Source organism: Gobius niger (assembly GCF_951799975.1).
Source record: "Gobius niger genome assembly, chromosome: 2".
NCBI lineage: Eukaryota > Metazoa > Chordata > Actinopteri > Gobiiformes > Gobiidae > Gobius > Gobius niger.
Genome location: NC_136853.1, coordinates 4120247 through 4134382, shown reverse-complemented (window position 1 = coordinate 4134382; position 14136 = coordinate 4120247). Strand labels below are relative to the sequence as shown.

The following is a 14136-nucleotide window of genomic DNA, read 5'->3' as shown; positions in this document are numbered from 1 at the left end:
CAATGGCCGCTGGCTGCTCTGCTTTGTGATGACGACACGAGAGGCCGCCATTGTTGTAGTACCTCCATATAGCCGCTAGTCTCCCATTGGAATGTCAAAATCTCATACCAATGAGGGCCGGACTGTTAGCATTGGAGCTGCGCGAGCTACACGTCACGCAAGGGCGGAGTGTACAGTGAAGATCCCGCCCTTATGCCCTTTTTAGGAACATGCTTCGTCAGACCTGGGGAGGGGGAGTCTGTAAATCCGTAACGTAGTTATTTTGTCAAACGGAGGAATGACGGTGTATTAACAATATGTATGGATGGAGAAACATGGAGACAGTCATAAAACATAATTATAGCTCCGCCCTCTGACCAGGAAGCCGGCCATATTTTTATTTAGTCATATTTTAGTCGCTGTAAATATCTGGACACTTTAGTCAAAGTTTTAGGGCCTGATCTGGTGTTTCTAAACGCAGACCATGAACTAGACTGAGGTCTTCCCAAAAAGAGTATCTCAGGTTTACAACTCTTACAAAACTCAGCAGCTCGTGTCCTGACGAAGACCAGGAGGCGGGACCACATCACACCGGTTTTAGAATCGCTGCATTGGCTCCCCGTGTGTTTCAGGATCGATTTTAAAGTTCTTTTAATGGTTTTTAAATGTCTTAATGGTCTTGGTCCTTCTTATCTCTCAGAACTGCTTTTACCTTACGGACCTTCACCGCGCCTTCGCTCCTCCGGCAGGGGTCTCCTAGTTATTCCTAAAGTCAACAGGAAAACTCACGGTGAGGCGTCTTTCCAGTATTACGGCCCTCGCCTCTGGAACCACCTGCCGGAGGAGCTCAAGGCTGTAGAGAACGTTCATATTTTTAAGAGCAGGCTCAAGACCCACCTTTTTAGCTTAGCTTTTAACTGATATTTATTTTTGCTAGGCCTATTTATTATTATTTATCAGCACCTTACAATTAATTAAATTGACATTTAATAGTTATTAATATTTATTTTGTATTTATATATTTTACCTCTCTGTCTTTTTTTTATTTTATTTTTTTATTTTTTATTACCCTATTATTCAATATTACTTACGTACTTTTATTTATTTTAACAATTTTTATGCTCTCCCAGTTTCCTCTGGAGGAGCCCTCTGCCTCGGGAGCGGTGATTGGCTGTGGCTGCTGGGGTGCTGTCTTGTGGGTGTCTGGATGGAGGTGTGGTGTTGTCCGGGCACCCTGTGTTGGTCCCTGCGGCTGCAGCCGAGGTGCCGCTCCCGATGCAGACGGCTCCTTGGATGGTGTTTCCTTACCTGGTTTATCTGCACCCAGCCTTATCTTAGCCTTTTGTCCATAGTCTCCACTGTTTTACCTTGAGTGTGTGTTGTGTGCTTGTGTGGTGTGTCTCTGGGGAGGTGTGAATGCGACAATGTGTCTGTATTTTTGGAAGGAGGTGGGTGTGAGAGAATGTTTTTAAATCTGTAAAGCACTTTGTGTTACATGACATGTATGAAAAGCGCTATACAAATAAAATTGATTTGATTTGATTTGATTTGATTTGAACTGTGTTTTTGTAGCAATAATTGTTGTGGATTTGGCATCAGGTCAGGAGGTGAAACTGTCTCGCTCTGAACCTCATCTGTCATTTGTTGCTCGACTGTTTGCAACAGAACTGGTTTGGAAAAAATGTGGAAATGGCATTTATAGGTCTATTATTAGACACGTTCCAGTCATCGCGTGGGGGCCATAAGATCACTATACTCTCATTTATTTTTTACTTTAAAAACAGAAAGTCATCGAACTTGTTCTGCTCGACACATATTCCAAATGTTTGTGAAATGTCTTTGATTTCTAACCCTTTATTGGCCAAAATGCCCACAAAAGTCCTCTGTCATGCTGTTTAGAAATCACAAATACATGCATAACACCCTGAGTGTTTCTGAGAGCTGATGTAACAAGTGAATCTCTCCTTTGTGAGATCAATAATCTTATTAGGTGTGTTTGTGTCAGACAGACGTAGATCTATGAGTCTGAGTTTTTAAAGTAGAAAAAATTATGAAAGTAAAGTGATTTTATGGCTGTTAAAAGTGTGATCCCAGCTCTGGGAGGCTAATGTAAAAAAAAACTGAAATCACCAAAATGAACTTCAACAAAAGTGACTTTCCATTTGATATGTCATAATAAAGACTCAACAGATCATGATATTTGAAGAATTGTTTATTGAAAGTCTTCTATAGCGGCTGAATACAGATGTTGAGCGCTGCGTTATTTGTTTTTCCCCTTTCCTGATTTTCCTTGTTCTCCTTTTTGACCTTTTTCCTGCACACAAAACCAATGCATTACGTCAGACAGTCAATCAAGGCAAATTGTGACGCCTGCAAACTTTACTCGCACTCCTTTACCACGACCTTTATGTGACCTCGCTGAGCCACAGTTGGGCTGGGCACCATAAATTAAAAACCCGATACTGATACTTGGTTTTCGATACCAATACCTGACTGACTACTTTTTTCGATGCCCATACTGGAATATCTGTCATATAGATCCATGAAACAGATGAATAATGTTGATTTATTCCATTTACTTCCATTTAATTTATTTTGCATTTGTATCATACAAATGCAACTACAAAACTACAAAAGGGCGGAAAAAGCACTTTCCAAGTTTTTCTGATTACCCCCCCCCCCCCATTTTTAACCAATTTTTTCACGTTTTCCCCCCCAAATTTTACATTTTTTTCCAATTTTTTCCCCCCAAAGTATTCACCTCTTTTCTATTTTCTAATTTTTCCCCAATTTTTGCATGTTTTTCCCCCAATTTTCCCAAAATGTAAAATTTTTCCCCTATATGTTATTCCTTTTTTTTTGCCCCATATTTTCCATTTTTTCCCACATTCTTTCCATTTTTGTTTTTTTTATTCAAATTTTTTCCCAATTTATTGATATCTTTTTACCCCAAATTTCCCAAAATGTTCATCCCATATGTTTTCCCCCATTTTTTCCTTTTAGCTTTTCAAATTTTGCCCCATATTTTCAATTGTTTTCCACATTTATTCCATTTTTTGTCAATTTTTTCCCCAATTTATTGATTTGTTTTCCCACCCAATCTTCCCAAAATGTTAAATTTTTCCTTCTTTTCTTTTCTTTTTCGAATATTCCATTTTTTTCAAATTTATTTAAAACAATGTCTGTTTCACTTTTCATTTCTTTAAATGTTGATGACCTACAACATCAAAGCTTGAATATAAAGATTTTATATGACTTTTTGGACCTGCTTTTAATACTTTCATTTTTTCGATACCAGACCAGTATCACTTAACGGTGTCCAGGTCACAGCCGTGCGGGGGAGACAAAGCCACTGCAGCCTCTCTCTCCTTCCAGACGGGCCATGTTTGAATCAATATAAAAGCTCTCGATACTTTCATTTTTTTGATATTGATGCCTGTAGAACTTAAACTAAAATGCGATGAAAATAAAGGCCACATAAAAGCGACAAAGAAGCAATAAAAGAGCAACAAAACCGTGCCAGAAAAGCAACAATAATACAATAAAAAAGTGACTAAACGGCTTTTGTGAAAAGGTCCACTGATACACACCTTGCTCTTCCCCTTGCCCTTGCTCTTCCCTTTGCCTTTTCCTCCTTCCTGTAAACACATATAAGCGCATACATTAAAGCAGTGAATAGAGAATGAGAAATTGTACTTTAGGGAGAGTCCGACTTACCCCATCTGAGGACGAGTCAGACTCCTCGGATTGTGAGGCCTCGTCCTTTTTCTTCTCCTTTTCCTGCACGAGTAAACGGCTTCATTAGAAAACGTTCAAAAACAACAAAAGGCCTTATAGAGATCAGGCCCACTGACTGATATTAAAGATCATTTTTGTAATTCATCATTTTGTTTTTAGATACGACTTGTGAAAGTGTAATGCTGTTAATAGGAAAAACTGGCTCCTCCCCCCTAGTAGAGCTATAGCAGGGGTCCGGCCCCTCACTTGTAGAGCACACATTCCTGAGTATGTCAAAAAAAAAAAAAAGGAAGTCTCTTAAAGAAATAACCAGAATGCTCGCTCCAGCCACTAGGGGGCAGCTTAATTCTTTTTTTTCTTTTTTTTTAATAATTCAACATGTGTCATGCAGAGGGAACTGACATAAAAACAGATCAAGATATAAACAACACAATATAATCTTGTGGTAAATGGACATTCTGTCTCTGGGCGGGTGTGGCTACAACAGTAATTTACCACCACCAAGTGCTGAGTGAATGAACACTGTGTAAGCCGAGGGCACAGTCCTGTCAGGCTCATTATTATTCATTTATTGAAAATGTATGTACCCCGACAATATAATTTGGCCCCCAGGGATATTTACTTGGAGCCAATGATATAGCAGTAATCTCTTTCTATTCGGGTAAATGGGGAGTTCTGGTCATCGCTACGGAAATCACAGTGAAACATACGACGAGGATTTCATTGACTTTTCTGATTGGAACGACCAAATGGAATTTTCGGCCAAATTTCGTAAATTTCTGCCAAACTACGATTTTTCAGAGCAAATGGAAACATTGTTTTTCCTGCTTATTTAAAAAAGTTTTCAAAAATGTATACTTTTACCTTCTTCTCGTTGTCACTCATGTTGTATTTGGATCTGGTTACAGGAGTCCTCCGGTAACTATTTATCTGTTCCAACACACACACAAAAAACATTCAAACATGCAGTGTAAGTGTAAGTGCGTGAAAAGCACAATGTGAGGTGGAAAAGTCTTACCTGCTGCTGATGTCGCTGTGTGACGTGTGCCCCGACCGACTGCAGCACGTACAGTCTTTATAGTTTGTATGGGAGGAGGGAGGAGGGCACATATAGTGGTGTGACCAGTGTGGCAAGTGTCTTTTGTGCGTCTTCTATTATCCTCTAAATGTGTTTCCAAAGCATTGGTTTGGAAAAAACGGTTCACGTTAACACATTCAAAATGATGCCCGTCTGGTGTTTCAATTTCCTCAATTTAAAAAAATATATATTTATTTTTTATTTCAATATTTTTTGCCCAATATGCCCCTTTATTCATTTGTTTTCTCTTCTCACTTTTAGCATGGTTTTCAATAATTGCTATTATTATTATAGTTTTTTCCTTTTTTTTCTTTTTATTCCTAATACATTCCCTATTTCCCCCCATTTTTTAACCCAATTTATTCCCTATTTTCCCCCATATTTCTTGACATTGGAGATTAATTGATTATTGTAAATAAGCAGATTTTCCACACATCATTGTTCTGTTTTCTGGCTCTAGTCCGGGGGGTCCAAACTTTTTTCACTGAGGGCCACATACAGAAAAATATACAAACAACTGGGCCGCACTCAGTAGAGGTCAGATATATAATATATAACTTAACTTCTATTGTATTAAATTTAGCAAATTCAATAATGTTAACTATATGCTCTTTAATTAAATATGCTTAAAATAAAAAAAACAGCCTTCAGCACAGCTTTCTATTAATGGAATTTGTTTATTTTATATATTTTCAAATGAAGCAAAAAAATAATCTTTAGAATTTGCAGCAGGCCAATAAAAAATGGGCCACGGGCCGCAGTTGGCCCACGGGCCGTAGTTTGGACACCCCGCTCTAGACAGTTCAGGTATCCGTATAGATACAGACGGCAGCTTTGGAATCGCCCATATATGGTAATTTTTGAAAACAGTTAATTTGGAGAAAAATCCAAACTTTCTCTAATTATTCAAAAGCTACTTTAAAGGTACATTATGCAACTTTTCATGTGGAAAAAAAAGTTTATATTTGTGAGTATTTTACATTGTAGTGACCAGGCGGCTGTATGAGTGGTCACCATGGCGCCTTTACTTTCCATCACAGTGGGCTCTACAACGCGCCAGGATCAATTGTTTTGTAGGTTTTCTGGTGAGAAGCAGTGAAACCGTCCAAACAATTGATCCTAGAGCCCACTGTGATGGAAGTAAAGGCGCCATGGTGACCACTCGTACTCGTACTCGTACTACAGCCGCCTGGTCACTACAATGTAAAATACTGACAAATATAACCTTTTTTTTTCCGCTTGAAGAGTTGCATAATGCACCTTTAACAAACGCTGAATTATGAATATAGTTTTCTACTAAATAAAGATACAAAGACATGGAGAGGAGCAAAGTGGTTCAACAGCCCATAAATACATAAATAACGGATAATGTTAATATGATGCTTCATGTTAGCATCGTGCTAATGCTAACGGCTAGCAAGGGGTAGCTACGACTGCCGTTTTTTCACTTCTACTGAACAATCGGCTGTGAATAAACATCTATATGGGCCCGATTTACACTTGACTTTATGTGTGATAAAAAGATTCCATTCAATTTTCCCCTCGGCGAGGCCACGCCCCCTTCTATGACGCAATGCCGTCTGTATCGATCGAAACCCAAGTACTGTATCGTTAAAGTACTGTAGTGGTACCCAGCCCTAGTAATGTGTCGGTGACAGTTGTTCCAAAGAATTATAATTATACAAAAATGTTACTCATTTGTCTATTAATGCTTGAGGCCAAAAATGCAGCCGTGTTTTGGTTACTGCCGTGGTGTAAACAAATACTTTTGACTGGACGGGTTTTGCCGGTTTGAAAATGGAGCAGTTGGAACGATTGCCTCACAAGTCTCGTGTTTTCCCATGTATGAGGTTTTCTCAGGGGCGCAGCCAGATATTCTGGGCCCAAGGACAGGAAATAGTTCTGGGCCCCCCCAAAAAAAACAAAAAAAACAAACATTAAAAGTCACTCATGAGGTTCGTTTGGAAAGGGGTTTTTAATTTTCATCAAATGCTTTAAATCCAAGAAAGGCTGGTGCCTGTTGACCTCTAAACCCCCACCTGAACCCAGCACTTTTCCTCCAGTTTGGCTTTACCCAAATCTGAAAGCTTCTTCAATAAAGTGTCTAAATAGCGACGAAAATGAGATGTAAACAAAGCGACATAAAGGGACAAAAAAGCAACAAAAAAGTCACAAAAAGGCAAACAAATAAAGGACAGAAAAGTAACAAAAATGCGACAAAAAATCCCAAAAAAGGAATAAAAAGCAAAAAAAATACAACAAAAAAGGGACAAAAAAGCAACAAAATAGTAAACAATACTGTGACAACAATGTGATATAAAGGGACAAAAAAGTCACAAAAATATGACAAAAAAAGGACAGAAAAGTGACAAAAATGCGACAAAAAAATCACAAAAATACAACAAAAAAGGGACAAAAAGCAACAAAATAGCAAATAATGTGACAAAAATGTGATCAAAAGGGACAAAAATACAACAAAAATACAACAAAAAATGGTCAAAAATGCAACAAAAATGCGCCTAAAAAGTCACAAAAATATGACAAATAATGGACAGAAAAGTAATAAAAATGTGACCAAAAAAATGACAAAAATACAATTTTAAAAAATGACAAAAATGGAATAAAAAGCAACAAAAAAGTCACAAAAAGCAAACAATAATGTGACAAAAATGTGTTAAAAAGGGACAAAAAAGTCACAAAAAATACAACAAAAAATGTACAAAAAAGGGAATAAAATGCGCCTAAAAAGTCACAAAAATATGACAAATAAAGGACAGAAAAGTGACAAAAATGCGACAAAAAAGTCACAAAATAGTAAACAACAATGTGACAAAAATTTGACAAAAAAGTGACAAAAGGGGCCGAAAATGTGACAAAAAAACAACCAAAAAAGGATAGCAACAAGATCAGTTTTGTTGTTCTTAGCTTTCAAATTACACTAGTTTATAGGCTGTAAACTCCAGTCGAGAAGTTTTTAGATTTCAGTAAAGCTGAATTAGAGAAAAAGCACTTGGTTAAGGCGGGGTTAAAAGGCTTAAACTATACAATACTATATACTATACTGTGCCTTTAACGTCTTGAGTTTTGCAACAGTTTAATAGTGAGAGATAATGAAGAAAAACTAAAACATGTCGAGCTCATTTTTATATTTGTTTATTCTATTACTTTTTCCTTTGGTTGTCAATATCCTGAGTTTGGAGACATGTGAACGTATTTGTGGCGTGTCCAAAGAAAAGTCATCGACGTCACGAGGATTCACGCACGACTTTAATGCGGCCACCGCCTCAGAGCAAACAATAACACAAACAAATACCTGAGCATCAGGACACCGCACCTTTAAGGCCCTAGAACTCTTTTTATTGCAAACAATGACAGGGGAAGTCACTATATTAAAATGCTGTGGTCCAAACATTCCCCAACAGGGTCATAATAACTGTGGTTCTGCAGCATCTCGCATTCAGACAATTTCACATTACATTTGAAATTCCTGAGTTGCCCCGGTGCCAAACACTGTCGTACCAGGGACGTGCGCGCTCCTGCTGTGCACGGGCCTGGTGTTCATGTTTTCTTTCTTCCAAAGGCACAGCCCTGTGGGTGCATCCATTCATGAATGACCGACACTGTACACTTGGCAGCAGGAACCTAACTCTGATGAGACTTACAAGTATGGAAGGCTACCATAACAAGTCAATACTTTTTAACCCTAGAACACCATTGAACACCAATACATGTATGTGATTTTCATTCTGATTTCAATCACACTCAAATGATCCTCTACCACAGGGACAGGCAAGTTTGTGCGGTGGAGGGCCGATTTTCACCATCGCCAAATCACCGAGGGCCGAACCACTGAAGCCCAAAGTAAAGAAGAATTATATGAGATGTTTTGCCTGAATTTTTTTTTTTACCTCCATTTCGGCTTTACCCAAATCTAAAAGCTGCAAATCAACAGTGTAGTGCGTCATTTGAAAGCTAAGGCCTACAAAACTAATTGTAATATTTTTGTTGCGTTGTCGCTGCTCTTTTGTCAAATTTTTGAAGCGTTTTTAAAGTATTTTTTGGTGGGTTTTTTAAAAGCATTTTTGCCCTGTTTTCTCGTCACTTTTTTATCGCTCTTTAGTCACTTTTGTTGTCGTTTTATTGTTACTTTTCTGGCCTGTTTTAGTCACTCTTTTGTTGTGTTCATGTTGCTTTTTCGTCACTTTGTTGTTGTGCTTCGATGCCATTTCGATGCTTTCTTTTCAAGAAGATTTTGGATTTGGGTAAAGCCAAACGGGGGAAAATGTGCTCGGTTCAGGTGGGAGTTAAGAGGTTAAAAATCATATGTAAACAGTAACATTTTGTATTTATATTATACTGTTTTTACACAATAACCACCAAAGCAAAAAGCGGCTCATCTTCCCCCACTTCCCCGACTTTGGCAGGTACGTGAGCAAATTTATCTTTGGGGCCAGAGGTTCTGTGCGGGAGGGCCGGATTTGGCCCCCGGGCCTGACGTTGCCGACCCCTGCTCTACCAGTTAAAGACTTGAAAATGATGCTGACTCTCATTTGAGCCGACAGTTTAGAAAATCAGAGAAAAATATAATTTGCATAATAATTTGGAACGCTGGGTAGTTACTGACTTACAAATATAATGGTGGTTGTGGCATGTCCAAAAAATGTCATCAATGTCACGAGGATTCACACGCGACTTTAATCCAGTCACCGCCTCAGAGTAAACAATAACACCAGTAAATACCTGAGTGTGAAGAACTCACGTCACCGCACCTCAAAAACCGGATCTGAAGACGACTTAGAGGAACTGATCACGACTGCATTGCTTTTATCTGTAGCATTTTATCCAAACTTACTTCATTTAGTGCGTTATTGCCCAACAGGAGAGACAGAAGAAGGTTTTCATCCGGACAGTGGGGGGGACAGTGGGCTACATCACGAGAAGACCCCTGCAGACCGGGGACCGCCATCAACCGAGCAGAGCCATGGACGCCGTGGAGCGAAGCGCCGTGAAGCCCTCAACCATCCGCGACACTCAGAATAGCAGAGGGCGAATGAATGAATGAATGAGAGGGGCTTTTATACGATTTCAAAAGGGTTGGCGCCCCCTGCTGATGTTCCAAGGTTGTATTTTCAAGGAACAGGCCACCGTTTTTCCATACTGAGATGTTCCTACCTGAGCTTAGACGAGTTGATGCGTACCTGTCTGGTCTTTGCGCCCGTGGAAGAGCGTGGTCGCTTCTAAATTCACCCCCGTTTGGAGCCATAGGAATACACTGGGAGAGGCCAAATGCTAACAACATCTTTGGTCGTTTTGCGTGACTGAGGGCACACACAAAGACCAGACAGATCCCAAAAAAAATATGTTTTTAATAAGCCCCACACAAAAAAAATTCGTTGTGGGAGTGCTTTTTTTGTGTCAGTGCAACTAGATTTTCACTATAGTTGTTTTGATGAGAAAATGTCCTTCTTAACAAGGGTTTATTTGAGTTTTTGAGTGAAACTAAAGATTAAAATCACAACTAAAGCACATGAAACTGAGCTGGAACAAACAATGCACATTTTCTACCTCCATTAACACAATAGTTAAAGTCATTGCAACAGAGTCCATGCATGATGACTTTTTAGAGGGCCCGTCCCAGAGGCGGTGTGTCCAGTAACCCCCACACGGTGGCAGGCGTGGCCACTCTAACAGAAGTAATAAAACTGTCAGTGTGGCCACGCCCAGGAAGAACAGAGACACGCATCAGGCACGTCGGGAGTAAAGGAGTGAAGGAGTGAGGTATTTGAACACACCTTTTTTTTGCGATGGTGAATGGACTCAACTTATAAAGCACTTTTCCACCTACATTAGGCACTCAAAGCTCTTTACAGCGGGGATCCACTCACCCATTCATACTCTCATTCATACACCAATGCACGCAGACACTGGGGGCAATGTGGGTGATGTGTCTTGCCCAAGGACACAACGCCCCTATGCTATTCCTAATATCTTTCTAAAAGAACCTGAAAACCACAAAAATAAAAATAAACCTTTCTAAGAGCAGACACACTTTCCTATGACTGAACTGCTGTGAAAGACTAAGGCCTAATTTGTCATAATAAAGACTCAACAGATCATCATATTTGAACAATTATTTATTGATGCACATGAGCAGTTTACTGTGGATTAAATACAGACGCTGAGCACTGATTTAATCGCTGGGATTTAATTGTTCCCTCCTCCTCGTCCACCTCTTCCTCCTCCTCCGCCTTGTCCTCCTCCACAACCTCCTCCTCCGCCTTGTCCTCCTCGTCCTCCTCCACCACCTCCTCCTCCTCCTCCTCGTCCTCCTCGTCCTCCTCCTTTTCCTTGGCTCTGCACACACCACCAATGCATTATGTCAGTCAAGGCAAGACCCCGTAGATCCTCCCATAGAAACTAATGACCCGATAAATGAGCTAAATACTATGAGCTAATACTCCTTTACCCGCCATGTTGTAGTCACTGCACCGATAGAACAAAGGATGTTAAATATATCATGTCCCGGGCTGGGTACGGTTAAAAGATGCCAGTATGGTATCGGAAAAAACGTTGAGGTATTACTGGCATCAAAAAAATGAAAGAATTGAAAGCAGGTACTGGGGGAAAAAACATACATTATTGCTTAAAAGTTTGGGGTCACTTAAAATGTGCTTTTTTAACATAAAATGAATCAGAAATACAGTCTCATCCACATTGTTAATGCTGTGAAGGCCTATTCTAGCTGGAAACAGGTGAGTTTTAATGGAATAGTGCAGAGGCTCCAGTGTTCTTATGGTCCATTGTGTTTGCTAATCGTGTTCAAGGCTCATTGATGATGAGAAAACCCTCGTGCTTTATGTTAGCTCTGCAGAAAACTGTTGTGCTGACCCAAAACTTTGACACAGTAGTGTATATCTTGGTCGTTTCCGCTCAAATCCCTTTTTTTGTCCAATTTCTTCTTGTTTTCACTATTTTTTCCCCTCAAGAAAATTTTTCCAGATTATTCCCCATTTTTCACACATTTCTTGACACTGGAGATTACCCAGATCGTCCTAACATTATTGTTCCGTTTTCTGCTTCTAGACGATACATTTTTTTTTTTTTTAAGTTAATGTACACGGAGTTTAAAAATGTTAAAATTACACTGCAAAAAGTACCCTGCTAAAAACAAGGGAAAAAAAAACAAGACATTTTGTCTTAAGTAAGAATTCTTATTTCTAGAATATTTTTCTTGTCATAAAACAAGAAAGAAACACTAAATTTAAGAAAATAAATAGCTAGAATTAAGCAAAATGTCCTCAGAAAATGGAATAATTTAAGGAAAACATTCTTATTTAGTGAAAAATTGTGGGGTATTTTTACTTAAATGTTGCTTGATTTAAGTAAAATGTTTTAAATTACACACATTTTTGTGCAAAATGTTCTTAATAAATACTAATATTTAAGGAAAATATTGCCCGCATCTCCATGATGTGGACCCAGGCTGATGGTCAGTATCACCTGGCCGGAGGATTCACCTATTGTACATGTTTTTAGTGGTAGGGGAAACGTACGCAGACACGGGGAGAACATACAAACTAAAGAAAGGCTGGTGGGAATCAAACCCAGGACCTTCAAGCTGTGAAGCTGAGGCTCTAACCGCTGTGCCACCGCACCGCCCACTTTAAAGAATGGAATGTATCATCTATCTGTGAGAATCAGTTCTTAAATTAAGAGTTGTTGTGATCTTATTTTTTCTTAAAATAATTAAAAATATTCTTTGTCTAAAGCTGAAGAAGATTCAAAAAGTTTTTCTTTCTTGTTACAAGAAAAATTAGCATGTTTTTTAGCAAATATATCTGAACAAGAAATGGCTAGATTTTATTTCCTAAAATAAGAGTTTTTTTTTTCTCCAACCGAGCACATTTTCTCCAGTTCGGCTTTACCCAAATCTCAAAGCTTCTTGACCCGAGAGCTTACAGCCACTAGGCCATAGCGTAAACGGCTCATTTGAAAGCTGAGGCCAACGCTCTGTCCTCATTTTTGTTGTACGGATTACGTAAAAGGTCCATTGATACAAACCATCTCACAGCCCTTCGCTCCTGGTCCGCCCTCCTGTGAACATACGTACATTAAAGCAGTGTTTAGCGAGATGAGAAGTTGTTCTCTAGGGAAAAGTCCGTCTTACCTCGTCAGCTCCGCATCCCTCCGGCTTCCCCTGCACGAGTGAACGGGTTATTTAGCAAACAGGATGGAGTCGTTCAAAAACAGTGAATGGCATTACCTTCTTCTCGTCGTCACTCATGTTGTGCTTGGATCTGGTCACTATTTATCTGTTGCTACAAAAAAAAAAACATTCAAACTATAAGCGTCCGAAAAGCACAGTCTGAGGGAGGAAGGCGTGGATGTGTCTCACCTGTTGCTGATCTCAACGTGTCCCGACCGACTGCAGCCCGACCGACGGCAGCACCCACAGCTTTATAGGAGGAGACGGGAGGAGAGAGGAGACGGGAGGGGGGGGGGGGAGGGGGGAGGAGGGGGGAGGGGGGGGGGGGGGGGGGGGGGGGAGGGCTCCAGGCAGACCGAGCTGCAGGACCGGTCTGTGGATCCAGGGACAGTAAGGAAGTGACTTGGTTGTTTCACCTCAGTTTACCCCCTTTTTATTATTAATATTTTTTATTATTATATATATATATATATATATATATATATATATATATACATATATATATATATATATATATATATATATATATATATATATTTTGCCCAATGTTTGCCAATGTTTTTATTAACACTGTTTTTTGCCATAACTATCTAGTTGTAAAAAGGTTTCCACTATATTTTTTGCAAATTTTGTATTACTAATACTTTACCTATATTTCCCCCCAATTTATTTTCCATTTTCACTTCTATTTTTGACCCTTTTTGAAAAAATGTTTTCACACATTTGTTGACACTGGAGAATAACCCTGATGTGGTGAATGTGCAAAACCTTTCTGTACCGGTGTTGAACGCCCTGGATATTTGTCAATATGACGGTTGATTCAAACTGTTAATTATCCAAACAGACCGGTTTGATGAACAACGACATGCTCAATGTGATCAGATCAACACGCATGTTTGCTCTGTTTCTCCTCCTGATCATTTCTGAGACGCCCTCATCCCAACATGTGTCTATGGGATATTCCCTGTTTACTCATAAAGAGACCACAGCTACGGAAATATACTGGCTCATTCAATGAGAGCAGTGCAGAGAACACGCACACGTGCAGAGAACACGCACAAAGAACACGCACACGTGTGCAGAGAACACGCACACGTGCAGAGAACACGCACACGTGTGCAGAGAACACGCACAC

The 14136-nt window shown here is 39.5% G+C and overlaps 2 long non-coding RNA genes across 2 annotated transcripts; both read right to left on the bottom strand.

Annotated features, from left to right (window-relative positions):
• Window positions 1-2210: 2210 nt before the first annotated feature.
• Window positions 2211-4760, bottom strand: LOC306981223. Its single transcript, XR_013794090.1, has 5 exons — window positions 4736-4760; window positions 4582-4647; window positions 3697-3759; window positions 3570-3617; window positions 2211-2293 (listed from the first exon to the last, which is right to left on the bottom strand). It is a non-coding gene; the product is annotated as an uncharacterized lncRNA (long non-coding RNA).
• A 6339-nt stretch (window positions 4761-11099) lies between these two features.
• Window positions 11100-13217, bottom strand: LOC306959203. Its single transcript, XR_013792605.1, has 5 exons — window positions 13191-13217; window positions 13059-13113; window positions 12963-12992; window positions 12857-12889; window positions 11100-11149 (listed from the first exon to the last, which is right to left on the bottom strand). It is a non-coding gene; the product is annotated as an uncharacterized lncRNA (long non-coding RNA).
• Window positions 13218-14136: the final 919 nt, after the last annotated feature.